The sequence below is a fragment of the Falco punctatus genome, assembly GCF_963210335.1.
Source record: "Falco punctatus genome assembly, chromosome: 2".
In the NCBI taxonomy this organism is placed as follows: Eukaryota; Metazoa; Chordata; class Aves; order Falconiformes; family Falconidae; genus Falco; species Falco punctatus.
The window spans coordinates 33,715,264-33,730,504 of record NC_137581.1 but is presented as its reverse complement, the minus strand read 5'-3'; the positions used below and the strand labels follow the sequence as shown (position 1 = coordinate 33,730,504).

The 15,241-nt window shown below is 42.7% G+C and overlaps 1 protein-coding gene across 5 annotated transcripts in view; it reads left to right on the top strand.

The window, feature by feature from the left end:
• The first annotated feature begins 2,919 nt into the window (after positions 1-2,919).
• AKAP11 (A-kinase anchoring protein 11) overlaps positions 2,920-15,241 on the top strand; it is a 57,139-nt gene continuing 44,817 nt past the window's right edge. For 2 of the 5 annotated variants that reach the window (XM_080376817.1, XM_080376818.1), the window contains exon 1: positions 2,920-14,841. The gene's annotated coding sequence lies outside the window, so the exon portion shown is untranslated. The remainder of the gene's footprint in view (positions 14,842-15,241) is intronic. The other 3 variants (XM_080376821.1, XM_080376819.1, XM_080376820.1) reach the window with 2 other exon arrangements.

The following is a 15,241-nucleotide window of genomic DNA, read 5'->3' as shown; positions in this document are numbered from 1 at the left end:
AGTGGAACCATGGCCTTGATTGTCCCCAGCCATCTAATGGCACAAAGATGTCATGGATGGAATTTGTACTGTGAGCATGACAACAGACAAGGTGGGCACAATAGCGTCTGTCCTTGCTGAATGCGCAATGGATGAGTGAGAGCAGCAGCTGACCCAAGTCCTCATTTAGCTGAGAACCAAGGGGATCTACACGGAAGCGCATCTGTCTTTTTATAGAGGGAGAGATGGATAGATGTCACGGTGATGAAATGGGACATCCTGGGACGTGGCAGATGCTTCATAGAGGCAGCAGGATTTCTGCTTGGGCTTTAGTTTCCATTTCCTTTCGGTGACAGCAGCGCACAGCTGTGGCTGCACTTGCCCCTCTGAACTCATTCCTCCACTCTGCCCTTTAGCTGTTACTTGCCTCTCCCATGTCTCAAAGCTTTCAGCCCTTCTCGGGTGCCTACCCTCATTTCCCAATTATATTTTGCCAAGTGCAATTTCCTTTCTTCAATTTCATTCCAAAAAAAAAATCTGTCTGCTGCCTAGCAACATCAGTGTAACAGCAGATATACCTTCTCCTGGCAGTCACGCTATCCTCTGAGTAAATCAGTTCATTAATTAAAAATCAGGCACGTAATACCTCTGAATCTCTAATGCACTGTCCCTGGTAATAATAATCTGCTAATAGCATAACTATGCAACGAATGGCATGTTTTCCCTCACTCGAGGGAGCACTGCTTTGCTGAGGCTTCGTGGGCACAGCTTCTCTGACCTACTGTGGAAGCTGTCAGTTCTCTGAAGGTCAAGTCAGCAAGTGTCCATGCAGGAGCCTGTAAACACTACAGGAGTATGTGCTTCTGATTTACACTTGATAACTTACTTTCCAGCTAACTTTGCTTACAAGCGTGAATTTGGTCAATCAGAAACATTAGGGTGCTATTTTCAGATGAATTAAAAAGAAAATCCAAGTGCAGTTGAAGAGGCAATGGAGCTGCATCTAAAACAAGTTTTCTTTAGAGTGAGGAGAAGCCACTTTTTTCAAGCTTAGTAGATTCACAAGTTACCTCAGAATACCTGCACAAAAATCTTGGTAGCTAATGGTTTTGGGTCATCCTTTCTCCTTTGCCAGCTTCCACGAACACTGAGGGGAGTGGGTGGGTTCTGGGGCTGACTCCATGTTAGCCAGCATGCTGGTTTGGAGGAGGGTGCCCTGGTCAGGGGTTGTGTAGGCAACCCTTTCCTAAAATTAAAACCCAAGCACTTGAATAAAATTCTGTGTTACACAAGTTTTTAAAGTGCTGACTTTCTAAGGAGGTGAGCTTTACGTGATTCTGTTTTGTCATTCGGCCTCTCTTGCTTCCTCTCTTCTGGGCCTCCACCATCCACCCCACCATGTTTTGTGCACCCTCCCTCAGGTAACCCGTACGCCATAAACCCCTGGAAGTGTTGGTACAGGAGAGATGCTCGAGATCAAGAGGTGGAAGAGTATGAGACAGCACCAATTGCCTCATAAAATCCAGCTGAAATCTAAAATTATTTTCCCAGATGCCAGTCGTAGTCACATCTCTCATTTCTTCTCTTACTTAGCTCATCAGAAAAAAATAATTGAATGAGTTTCTCTACAAATAAAAATCAAATATGTTCCTTAAAAAGTGTATAAAGGAGTTAGAAAGTGACACAGGGAGAGATTGTGTAGACAATACCTGTGCCAGCCCCACTCCACCACAGCATCAAGAAATGAACAGCATAAATTTTAGTTTAAGCGTAAAACCTTCCCAGACTTTTCTTAGGAAGGTATCAAATGTCCTCAGCATTAAACTTTTCAATATAATTTCATCTCCCTGTGGCCACTCAGCCATGAAAACGATTACTATGTAATTCTCAGAATCTTGAGCCTATTTAAAATATTGATAGGAATATTAATTAAATCTTCTGAACATTGTGGAAAGAGTAGCCTGGGTAAATGAGCCTAAATTCCTGAAAAATACAATAACAATTAATTATGTCAGGACAATCCATCACCATTTATTTCTCAGTCAATAAGAGAACCATAGCTAATGGCTGACTAAGATCAATTAAAGTTTGATGAAGTGCTAGTTTTTAAATAGAAGTTAAATTATTAACCCATACCATTTGCCAGCAGGATCAACAATAGGTCAAGACTTATTTTTTCAACATAAATTCCCTCTCAAAATGTATATATTTTGAAAGTGAGATTCAATGTCCTATATTTGCTCAGATGGCGGTCAATCTGGGATTTTATTACAGACTTTTTCCCTGGCTGGATTAAACGGAGAAAAGCCTGGAACATAAATCCTTGTGGTTCTTTTACATCTGTTAATCTAATACCAGTTTGAATGCTTCTGATATCCAGACTAATCCCTGGGGAAGTGGAAATAAAAAATATTTTCCCTTCATTTAAAGAGGACTCCTATCCTCTGTAGACCTACTTGCTTTGCAACTTGTGGGAGCCTGACCATTAGGCTGCCTTCGGGTTGGTAACGAGTTTGCCTGGGAGGAAGCCCAGTGCTGGAAAGATGTTACATGACATTTTACCAGCCTGTTTATATTCCCATTCTGGCTGCCAGACTCACTTGTTGCTGCTGTCACGTTCCCACCTCCCACATTACATAGAGAAAAACGAGAATGTTAGGGTCCGTGCCATGCTAGAATTCTGCTGCACCTTATTTTTGGGCACTGGGTGATTCTGGCATCTAAAGCATCATTGAGCATAAGATGCGTGTATAATGATGCTGTTGCAATTTCTTTTTACAGTCCCTTACTATTTCACCAAAGCTTGGTTTGCTTTCAATATTAATGGAATTATTATTATTATTATTATTATTATTATTTATTTATTTATTTATTTATTTAGTGGTTCAAGACCTTTATAATAAGTTGAGGTGCGTTTTTTTGTATTGAATAGAAGTAATTTTCTTTTAGAGATACACAAATTACAACTGTTAGGAGGACTTTCCCAGAAGACATTCAATGCCTCAGCCAAAATGCAGTTCCTTTTTCTGAATTGCATCTTTTTCTCCTGTCCTTCCCTTCTGATAGTCAAAAATAAACCTGGAGCAAAAAACCTGTTGATAACACCACACTTTGCAGGGCAGCTGCATCCCTTATATTTCATTCTGCTTTGGCCCTCAGTGCCTTCAAGGGCATCCAACACCTTGAAGCACATGATTATCATTTTACAGAGGTGTTCCAGTTTCATTTTACTGGATGGAGTATGAGGATGAGGAAATGCATTTCTGAAAACACAGATGATATTGTTTCAGTATACAGATTTAATCCCTAATAGCTGCTGTGGCTCTTGAGTTGAAAATACAGTCTTCAATGGCTCATACTCATGATCATGTCATAGGATACGATACAGATCAGCTAAGCTGTGGTAATTGCATCTGTCACAGCAAGTATGAAGTAATTCAACTACACTGCTATGAAGGAAGTTTAAATTAAGGTACAGCAAAAGCCTGCACACAGGTAGTTTTCATTTACTGACTTGTTCCTGTGTCTAAACAATCATAGAATCACAGAATGGTTTGGGTTGGAAGGGACCTTAAAGATCATCCAGTCCAACCCGCCTGCCATGGGCAGGGACACCTTCTACACCAGGTTGCTGAAAGCCCCATCCAGCCTAGTCTTGAAACAAAGATAAATCTTCTCTAATATTTATGAAGTGAGTACAATATTCTGTGATTTCACTGCACCACAATAAATAAAAACTGATACTCCCTGAATTCATCACAGAAGCACGTGATTTATAAAACAGATGCATAACTTCTGTAAATTGTGCGTTTAATCCTCTCTTGCACACTGAAAAGGATGGGATTTCTCATTTCCTTTAAAAGCAGGCCACCTAGTGCTTGCAGAGCTCCAGCACAGTGGGAAACTGCAGACAGTTTGGTATGCTCCCTTATTTGCACTCCCTATAAACCATGGAGCTGCTCACCTACTTTTCCAGACATGTGCTAGAGTGCAACTTAAAAGAACAGAAATTTTAGGCTGTGATTTCACATGTCCAATCCCTGTCTTGACCTGCTACTTACTTAGCTCCAGCATTGTTTTTTGTCAGATCTTTCTGTCAACCAGCATAACTCCCAAATGTGGTCAAAAAGAGTCAATGACCGCAACAACATGGTCGGGATCTGCTGGGCTAATGAAATTAATCAAGTGATAGAAGGATCTAGTGCCAGGGCTGACTCAAGGAGGATGCTGTACTGGGATAAAAGATTGGCAGAAGGGAGAAGAGCATGATCTTCCCCTTTGACCACCAGCAATCTGGCAGAAACTGCATCTGCAGGTTCCCCAGAGAAGAACAGAATTAAGGTTGAAATACTGACAACTTCTCTTCCAGAATGACACCAAGGCACTGTTAGAGGAAAGAAAAAGCCCCAGTCCTTTACAAGTGCTATTAAAAAGTCATGAGCTAAGTAGTTTCCATACCAGGATATGACATCTCCAAAGAAAGTCAAAAAGCATAGCTTGGAATGATGTTACTAATTCTGTAGCTGTCTGATTTGACACGTAACAGCGTCCCAGTAAGATACTTTATCCCAACATTTTGCTGGAGCTTTCCTTCCTCCTCCCAGTGAGACAGAAGCAGAAAACTCAAGCATCTGCTGTCATTAATGATCCTATGCCACTTCTCAGTGTGTCTAAATGCCAGTGATGGTCAATCCTGTCAGAATTTTGCATTGGATAAAGTGGATAAATCTCTCTGTGATCTCAAGTGAGAGGTGAGTTTGGGGCTTTTTGTGCATATGTAAAAAATTTAAATACTGAGCTATTCAGCCTTGTATACGGTATAGCGTAGCTAAATTTAGCCCTGCATGGATGCCAATGTATTTAACAACGCTCTCCTTTTTTGCATGGATTTAGCCTTTCAGTTAAAAGTGAAAAATCAGTCATTTCTCATTCTAATCTGCTTTTAATGTAGTGCAGAGCTGTTGTTTTCATTTTTAACAAAAAGGAAATTTAACACTAGCTAGAGAAATAATTCTGTATCACTAGAAAGAACATTTGTAGAAACCTTGTGTCTCAGACTGTGAAACTTGAGAAAATTATTACATGTCAGAAGTTATAAATAAATGCTTTCTGTATTTGGTCTTTGTTGGCTAACGGGCACCTTCATGTAACACATCTTTTGTTAACTACTGTCAGAGATGGAATATGGTCTGGGCTGTTGGATCTGGGATGGAAATGCTGACATTTCTGCAGTGGTAGGAAATTTAACAGAAGAGGCGTGAAGAAGCTTCTTCAGTCCTAAATTTCAGAAAACTACAGAAGGACTCTGAATATTAAAGCAAGCTTTGCGTTCATTCTTCAAGAGCAATGTGGCAAACTGTACTATATGCAACTGCGTAAGTGCTTTGTGCAGCTTCTTGTCAGGTATTTCAAAGGAGTCCTGTTATGTCACACTGACTGAATATTTTGTTACTGGTAAAAACAGCACACAGATAGAAAAAAAATAATCTGCAATCATGCTCCTCAGTGCTCTGTCCTGTTGGCAGAACTTAACTTTTGACTTAGGATCATCTCACATTAGTTCTGTATCATCCATGGTATAAGGACGTTGAATGAAAAGAGGTATATGATCACACTTCAGAGAGGTTTTTTGTTTTGTTTTTAATAGCTAATGAATATAGTCCAAAAACCAGCAGTCCTTTATGCACACACAGTATACAAATACATATAGTACACAGTATTTTTAAAACAGGACGGTCTTTCTAATGAATCAAGACATACTTTACAAACAGGTGTACACCACCATGTCAGGATTGCTCTAGAGATCACTGTGTGGGGAGAACTTACGAAGCACTCTAGAGAACAGAGGGAGGACGGTGCAGTGCATGGTAGCTTTAAAGTCCCTTTCTGCCTTCTCCCAGATGCTTCTGAAGAGCGAGGGACCATAATGGTCTGTCTATATGGTACTCTATTCCTCCATCCACAATGTGAGCAGCACTTCTAGCTCTGACAAGCCTCCTTCACCTGCAGTGTGCATCATTATCTTCCTTGAATGGAACTGGAAAACACTCACATTAAAAATTAAAGGCCTCATTAGAACACTTCAATGAATATAAGCTATTTTCTTTACCACAGTGTGGTTTTTTTCTCTCACATACACATATATACTGTCCTCAAATATATTATGTAGCCATGCTAAGTTGCAATTTATTATTTACATTGATTATAAATAATTCATTTCAAATTTTGCAATCCTATCTTAAAGCTCATCATCTATAAAACTGAAATTAAGTTTACTTAGAAACTCATCCTTAATATCATCAATATATATCAGGTTTCTGCAATCTCTTCAAGTGCATTTACATAGAAAATTACCCTCTCTTGGCACACCTGAGAGAGAAGGGAACAGAATAAATGCCTTGAATTAAGAAACAATAACAAAAAAAGGAGGCTATAATCTGTACTCTGGAACCTGGCAAATTTTCCATTTCTCAGGTTCAGCGTCTTCCCCTATCACATACCAGCTGTCAGGAGTGGCCTTATGTGTTCTAACGCTGCACCTCATAAAAAACACTCAATTTTTTTGTGATAAGGAAGATCAGCCATTCAAAGCTGCAAAGCTCCAAAGGGTTCCCCTCCCTGAATGATGAAGAAGACAGGAGCAGAAAGTGTGCCTTCAGGCAAACCTGCCTTGCCAGAGCCTAAGAGAACTAGGAGGGGAAGACATTACACTATTTCCTAACAAAAGCCATAAGCAAACTCGTCAGTGATTCTTCTGAAAACCTGAAGTTCTTCCCTACACAAACCTACCACATCAATCAGCTTTCAACCATAAAAAATGCTTTTGATGCCCTGAAAATTCAACATCATTTTGCCAATGAATAAGCTATATCAGATTAATGTGACTTCATTTTCTGAGATAAAAATGGTAAAATTAGGCTTGGAGGGGGAAGGAAATCCATTTCCTTTTTTCTCCTTTAGTATTATGTGTTTCAGAGGGTATATTACTAAAGAACCCATCATCAGTACATTACCTTTCAGTGACTTCATTATATAATTAACTTCAACTCATAAAGGATCAGATGGTTCTACACTCATGACTGTTGTACACTTTTTAGCATAAAGAAATACGAGTATTATAGAGGCTTCAGCTACTAATTTCTCCCCTGTACCCCATCTTCACTGCCCCTAAAAAACAGAAAATCACAGTTGGTCAATCCTTACCTCACTTTTAATAGCAGGAAAACATGAAACCTTTTGACTGCAGTCTCTGAAGATAACCATCTAGCAAGGACAAGCCTCAACATTTCCATGTATTCAAAGCTCATGAAATAAAAAGGTGCTGGTAATTCTGGAAACTATTTGGCAGATAAGGAAAAAAAAAAAAATTAATACTCTTAGAACACAGCTTTCAGGATCAAATTCTGACTTATCTATAGCACATCTACTTTATTATGCAGCATATGACCTGGGCAATCATCTGAAAGAATAAACTAATTCTCATTTTCCATTCATTTATAGATAGAACAGTGTCTTACCCGTCATAAATGATGTGTTGTTAAAGTTCAAACATTTTGATTTTAATATACTTTTTTTGCATTTTCAAATATTCCTAATGCAGTTTCTTGCAACTGAGCAAGCAGAAAATGCATTATTCCCCTTTCAACCAATGAAAAATATTTTGGTTTTTTTCATATATATACTTCCATGGCTTTATGGCATCAGTGACCACAAAGAAGATACTTGCCTTTCAACCAACTTTAAAAATACTTTTCTTAATTAAAAGAGTAACTAATACATCATTGGTACATGGTCTAAAGTACCCAGAAATACATGGTCTTAACAAGATTTGTAATTTTAAGCTGTTTGACTCTTGAAAAACCTCAATTTACTGTCACAAACCAGTGAGCTATATCTATTGATAATACCGTGGAACATCTTTGTTGCTCTGCTACTCAGAAATCTTATGGTGGTGGGGAAGACCTCACGGTATTTCTTTCAGGTATTTCCATTCTTTGTCTCATTCTGGCCGATTTTCCATCTTCAAACAGTAATTCGCACAGAGGCCCTTGGAAAGGAGTGTTACAGTGGCTATTTTTCACAACGGCAGCCCCCCGGGGTAATAATTCCCTCTCTCTGATATAAGGCTTTTGGGGATTCTTTGTATTACAGTGAGCTTTTATACAACATGTGGATGGAGGAGAGAGGCACTCCTAGTTTGTCTTTGGCGAGTGATTCCTTGTCACTCTTAGTTTCTTTTTATTTTTTTGAGAGAACTGAAAATGCAATTTCAGAGAAGCTATTAATACTTCTATTATTGTGGAAAAGGTGTCACCAAGCAGTACAAGGATTTGGTAGTTTCCATTCAATATTTTGATGGAAAAGACAATAACGCTTTCATTAAAATGCGCTCATGTTTAAAAACCATTTCTTTTACATACTGAATCAGGGAGGAAATGAAATAATCTCTAAGTATGTAGCAACACTGAGGAAATGAAGACTCAGAGAGACTTAAATGACACATGACAGCAGTTATTTGGGTGCGGAATATAAAACCAGGCAATCCAAATGGACATATTTAGACTGACTTAAACCTTAAACATATGCTTGAGTTACTGCTTCAGAGATGAAGAGGACATTTTAAGATCCGTTGCAGCGGTGCACAGCAAGTTGTGTAACAAATCCACTAGAAATGAAGAATAAAGCACACCATGAACACTACATTAAACTATTTTCATTGTGGGAATGAAATCACAATGCAAACAATTTCCAGTTCAAGAATAAACTCTGTAAAAACAGCAATGAACTGGTCACACATAGAAAATATAAAGGTCAATGAAAAGCAAAGCCACTGCCAAAAAATTCATTTGGAATCCAGATGGTAAGAGGATGGGACTCACCAAGACTGCTGTAGCATCTCAGCAGCAGCTTAAATTTGAGAGAGAAAATTAAAGTCAGGTTTATTTACATGTGGAAGGAATAAGATTTGAAATGTAGCTCAGTAAAGCATCTGTTGTTCCTCTGATTTCACAGCAGGAGTATTAGAGACTACTTAAACAGATGAAGTTGCAGAAAATTTAATTACCACTGAACACTTACAAGGGAATTCATTGTTCCCTGGAGTTACTGCAGTTGAAGTAACGATGGTATATGACATCTTTGGGCTTTAAAGAGGAATATGCAGGAACTGGTTGGAAACAAATGAGAGAGGTGTATAAAGTATACAATGTCATCAGACTTAAGAAATCATGAGAATTATCCTACAAGAGACATTATCTAAACATTTGAAAAAATCAGCTGAACACCTGTTATTATGATACCATAACCATAAACAGCAGGAAGGCAAAGATATAATTTTTTTTACAAACTTGTCTGATACCTTTCCCAAGCATATACCAAAAAGGAAAAAAACCTGCAACGTTGCAAGAATTCTGCAATAATGTTTAAGGTTACATTCGGCAAACGGCATTTGAGCATGGCTAGTTCTGACAGTGAAGGGGGGGTTTCTCCTTCCTCTCCAGTGAAGGCGGTTTTGACCGCAACATTACCAATTACCCAGTAAAGATCATTATCTTTTACCTAGTTCAGAAGATGTATTTCTCTCATTATTGCATTTTTGGCACGTTCATCCTAATTTAAATTAATCCACAAGTGCAGACTGAAGACAATGAGACAGTGTGTCAGCTGATAGCAAACATCAGAATTTATTTCAATCTAATAGTGTATTGTCTATAACAATAACTGTACCTTCTGGTTAGCAGGCACACACAAGCAGATACTATTAGGTATTGCTGGCATGCAACGTTATTTGAATAACAATAATCACAAAAGTAGCAGTGAAGAACACCCTGAAAACTCCCTCATAAGCTTAGGTAACATCATTGATCCTTAAGGGAAAATTAATTTAATTAATCAGCTAATTCTAGCAATAAATGTGTGCATAACTCACAAGGCAAAAGCTGAAGAAATCTGTAAGGAACACAAAGTTCAGTACAGTTACATTCTTTTCTGACAGTAGTCAGTTATCAAGAGGGTATTTGACCATTTTCTAATTGAACTGATTGGCACTGGAAATGCTGCATCACCTTGGTTCCATCAAAACTTCCTACAGAAGCTTAAGCCGTGATCTGGCTGTGGCTGCTGGCCAGAAATCCAACCAAGCTGGCTGCTTACTGTAGCTCAACTGACTGGCTGTCTGGCTCCCTGGCAATATGCCAGCTGCTCAGTTGGTTTCTTGGCTCCTCAGGCTTGTCAGCTGGTGAAGAAATAGATTGTTCCCTTTTTGCCAGAAAGGCTGCACAGCCAATGCGTTTTGTTCCAGTGCTCGATGAAACAAAATATTGACAAGCTGGAATTTCCTGTAGAATAAAAATTTTGCTTCCCAGCCAGCTCCAGTTATTATTGTACTCTCTTGTGTAACACAGTGACGGTGTTATCGCATCCTCTAAGTAAACACAATGCACAGAAAGGATGTGAATCCAGAGAGCCTTCCAAGGCTTTGGATAAGAATTTCATAGCGTCTGAAACCATCTCTACGTAGTACAACGCATCTTTTGATAAGTATGTGATCCATTCCATTTTGCATTAAAAAGCCCATTAAGTTGGTTCGGAGACTCATTTATTAAGGACATAACTGGTGAACTGAAGAATGAACGCAGTATATAGTTTGTGCCTTTTATGCATATTATTTTGGAAGATGACTTACAAGGGTTACAGATCAAACTCCAGGGAAAGAAAAATCAGTAATAGCTGCAACATAGTTAGATATATATAAAGATTATTCGGTTTTCACTGTTGAAAAAAAAGTTAAAATATCCATGAACATGCAAATAAAAATGACTTCTCAAACATGTCACTGGAAATAACAGCTTCATGAAACATTCACTGAAAAGAAACAAGGAAATCCCATCACATTATACCATAATGCCATAACTGAACTCTTGTCAGAAACAAACACCACGATCCAGCCCAGGCCAAAGGGTGACTAATGAAGTTATGCACTTGGGTGAAGAGTTCCAGTTCTGGAGTTGGTACATGTGTCAAGAGTGTTTTAAGGAGATGCTGAGCAGGGTCTAAATGGCAAAGCAAGTCAACACATGGGTATGCACTTGGGGCAGAATAAGCCCTGTTAAGCAGTTTCTGCTCTTGGCTGTCTCTGTGCTATCCCCAGTGCCACGCTGACACATTTATTATGTTGGTGAAGTGGATCAGCAAAAAGGAAGGGAAGCAGGTTGTTTCCTAGCCTTCTCAGTTCAATCTCATTTACTGCTTGATTTCACAAATGTTCATGCTGGCACAGTCCAGAAGCAGTACGGACGTAGAAGCCAGTAGCTGGGCTGGGGAGCAGGAGGGTTATGTTATAAGCAGAGAAGCCAGTAGAAGTCATTAATAAAATTATGACATTATGAGCTTTAGATTTGGGGGCAGGGGGTGGGGGTGGAAATAGTATCAAGCATGGCAGATCCTTCTCAGCTTGCTTCAAGGGTGTCAGTGGAAAAGGTTTACCTGGGTTTTGAGACAAGAAGTAGATGCTATGCCTCCTGTTAAAGGCAGGAATACAGACTATAAATCGCCTACCTTCCTTTGAGGAGGCAATCATTATTATTATACGTGGAGCTTACAGCATATAAAGTCTTGTCTGAACTGAAGAAAGCTGTAGTTACAGAAGGACATTTTTCAGAGGCAGTATCATAAAAAACCCAAACATGCAACTGTGTGGTTTTCATGTACAGAGGAAAAAAATCTAAGTAAGGGACTAGTAATAAAATGGACAGAAAATGGCCATAAAGTCACAGACTAGTTATTCAATACCTTTTATAGAACTGGCATTCAATAGCTTAGAGATGACATACAAGTCAGTCTGAGATTATCTTTCAACAAGTTGATCCAAGCCAGTGATCCTGAAAATATCAAGCTTAAAAGACAGGTGCAGACAGTGATTCAGGATAGTACCAGGGACATGACAGTAGTTCTGACAGAAAGATTCTAAAGATGCCTATCTGTCATACGAAAAGAACAGGCAGAAAACACTACAGGTGCGTGGCCCTGTCCAGCTTCACCTGATGCTTGGTTCCCCTCACTGGGCCTGATCCTCACCCCCCCGACACACGGACTGCTGTTCCCAGTCTGGCCTTGACCCGTCCCTATCCCCACAGATGCCTGACGCCCCAGGCTGGGGCTGTCCCGAGCTTGCCCTGCTCCCTGGCTGGGGGTAGCGGGACAGGCGCTGACTGGCCAGACCCTGCCCTGAGAAATGTAAGACTGAACAGGACACAAAATATCAGAGCTCAGAAACCGACTCGTATTTCTTCATAATTCATACAGATTTTAAGCAGTGTTGGCTGACCAGTCATGTTTCCTTGTGCTTTTACACAGGCACTATTTCAATCGATTGTAAAAAATAAAATATCATTATTTCAAAGCTATACCCATTTTTATTATCATATAAACCCCCATTCTTTTCTGACAAACAATGGCACGCTGTGGGTCATGTTTCATAGTTTCCTGATGAGGGTAAATCTTCATTTTTTCCAAGGTTTTGGCAGGAAGCCATAGGTACTCATTATTCTGAATAGTCTAAGGGGAATTATGAAACAAAGGGAATAAAAGGCTTTAATTTATTTTTAAAGCATGCTTTTTTATGTTTACATTGCTTCCAGAACTATTTCACATTGGAAATGTTTTACTTAACTGTAAATTTTGATACATAAAAACCAACAAAAGCCTCTTCCAGAATCTTTAGTTTTCATGAAAACTGAAAAGTTTTGAATGAAAGAGTTGGTCAAAAAGAAGTATTTTGTTGGTTAACCGAAGATGTGCAAACTGTGAAAATTTCTTCACTCAAATGACAGTATATTTCCAAGCCAGGCTGGTCTCAACGGGCACCTAAATGATGACTAACTTGAGTGAAACTTGATTCTATTATTTGTTTACTTTCCCCCCCATCCCATAGGGACCTGCAGTTCCTGGGAATATGAAAAACCTTTTATTTGTCCCACTTAGCTAACACTGTGACATACTTTAAAACCAGTAATCTTTTGTTTCTTTTGTGTATGTAGTCTGCGTTGTTTGCGGGCTTTGTCACACAGCTTATAGGTTTTATGGTAACTTAAAATTTAGTTTATCTACCCGTAGGCTAAATGAGTAAGCAAATACACATCCTCTGACTTCTGAAGTATCTAAAATAATTACACAACCCAGAAACACCTTATGATCAAGGACTAAACAGAACTAAAAAACACAGCTTAAGCAAAACCAGAAGCTAGGCAGAAGCGGGAATTATCCAGAAAAGTAATGAAGATCCAGTAGCAAAAATTCTCATATCCTTTTTATAGGGCTCAGGTGGTGCCCAGAAGAAAAAGGTAACTTATAAGGAGGTCAGGGTTGTCTCTTTTGGTTTGCCTGTCATTCTGTCTCTAAAGTGGGGCAGGTTAGACTTTGAAATCCCCCAGTACAGAAAAAGCTACAAGGCCAGCATCTTTTCATGATTCTTTCTTTTTTCCTTCCCTACTCCCTCCCCCACTATACAAAGTTTCAGATTCTTGCTGAATTCAGCTTTGGGGGCTCTTTTTTTCTGTCTTCCAGAAGCTGTTGCAACCACATTGCTGCCTTGTCTGCGTCTGTAGTCACAGTGGAACTCCACTTTTGTTGTTCCTCCCCCTGAGCTCCACTCTCACATGCCAAGTCTCAGAAAGACCTGTCCAGACTCCAGGAGTCTCTTTTTTTTGGGGGGACAGCGTTGTTAGCTGACAGCATTAGACTATCTATTGCATATCATTCAACACACTTCCTCATTTGTGTCCTTGCTGTTGTCAGGTTAGTCTCTGAAGGAGCTGCTGCCGAAATGTAGTAATGTTGGGAAGCTACACGAGATTACCATTTCCATACAAATGGAAGTCTCAGGCCCCAACAGTACATACACCTAAACACATCTCCATCCTAACTCATGAGGATTTGAAATTGACTGCGTATTTGCTGGGTTAAGTCGCTCAACTGATATACACAGGAATCTGGTAGCAGTTTAAAAATGAGTGGTACGGGAGGAAGGGTGTGGAAGTTTCAGCCGCGTCTGTGCCTCATCTGACTGAACCCAGACGTTAGCCTCTGACCCATCTGCTCTGAGCACGCCAGCCGGCCACGCAAGCCTGGCCCGGGAGCTGTTCCTGAGCCAGCAGCGGGCAGGCCTGCGGCCCAGCCGGACGAGGCGGGCACGACCGCTCGCCGGCCCCCTGACTCCCCAGGGCTCTGCGAGGCCTGTGCCACACCACCCGTGTGCCGCCGGGCAGGTCCCGACCGTGACCGCGCCGACCCACAGTGGTGCCGGGGGCGGCACCGGGCGGGGGCCGGCGGGGGCGCTGCGCTGCGGGCGGGGAGCTGCTCCGCCCGGCCTGCGCCAGCTCTGCCAGGGAGCCTGGCAAGGCCGAGCGGCGCGTCCCTCTCCCGACCAGGCGGCGCCACGCGCGGCTCGGGCCGGGGCCGGGGCGGGGCGCGGGGCGGGGCGATGAGGGGCGGGGAGGGTTGGCCCTGCCCGCGGGAGGCCGAGTAACGGCCGCGAACGGCGGGCGCGGTCCCGAGGTGCCACTGCCCGCGGCCATCCGACCCCGCCCTCCACGGGTCTCCCTTCCGGGGCGGTCTCCAGCTCCCGCCAATGGGAGCGCGGCGACAGCCGCCACGTGACGGCCTCCTGCCTCCTGCCCGGGGCAGGCGGGTGGGGTTGGTGGGAAGCGTCGCGAGAGCGGAGGCGCGCGCCGGGGGCGGGGCAGTCGGGGGCGGGGCGGGGCGGCCGAGGGTCGCTGCGCCGCGGCGGTGGCGGGGCCGGGCGGCTGCTCCGTTGCTTGTGGCGGCGAAATGGCTGCGCGTGCCGGGTACTGAAGAGTCAGCCAGGTACGGGGCGCCCTCGCCCCCCACTCCCACCCCCGCTGGGCTGCTGGGGGCCGAGGGGCCCGCCGCTGCCGTCCCCGCGCGGGGCGGGGGGCGGCCTGCCGGGCGGGGCTCGCTCCCACAGGTGTCCCGCTCCCGGGGGGCGGAGGAGGGGCAGTGCATCCTCCGCCGCCCTTCCCCGCGGGGAGGAAACGCCGCTGGCGCTGCCCCCGCGGGCTCTGCGTGGCCGGGGGCAGCACCCCTCCGCACGGGCGCGGCGGGTCCCCGCGGCGGCGCGCACACGCACCTGAGGGGAGGGCGCCGGCGGGGCCGCGCCGCGCGGGACGCCCTTCGCCGCGGCGCGGAGCGGGGACGGCGGGCGGGCAGCGCCGCGCTGGGACCCCGCGGCGTGGGGCGGTCGCGC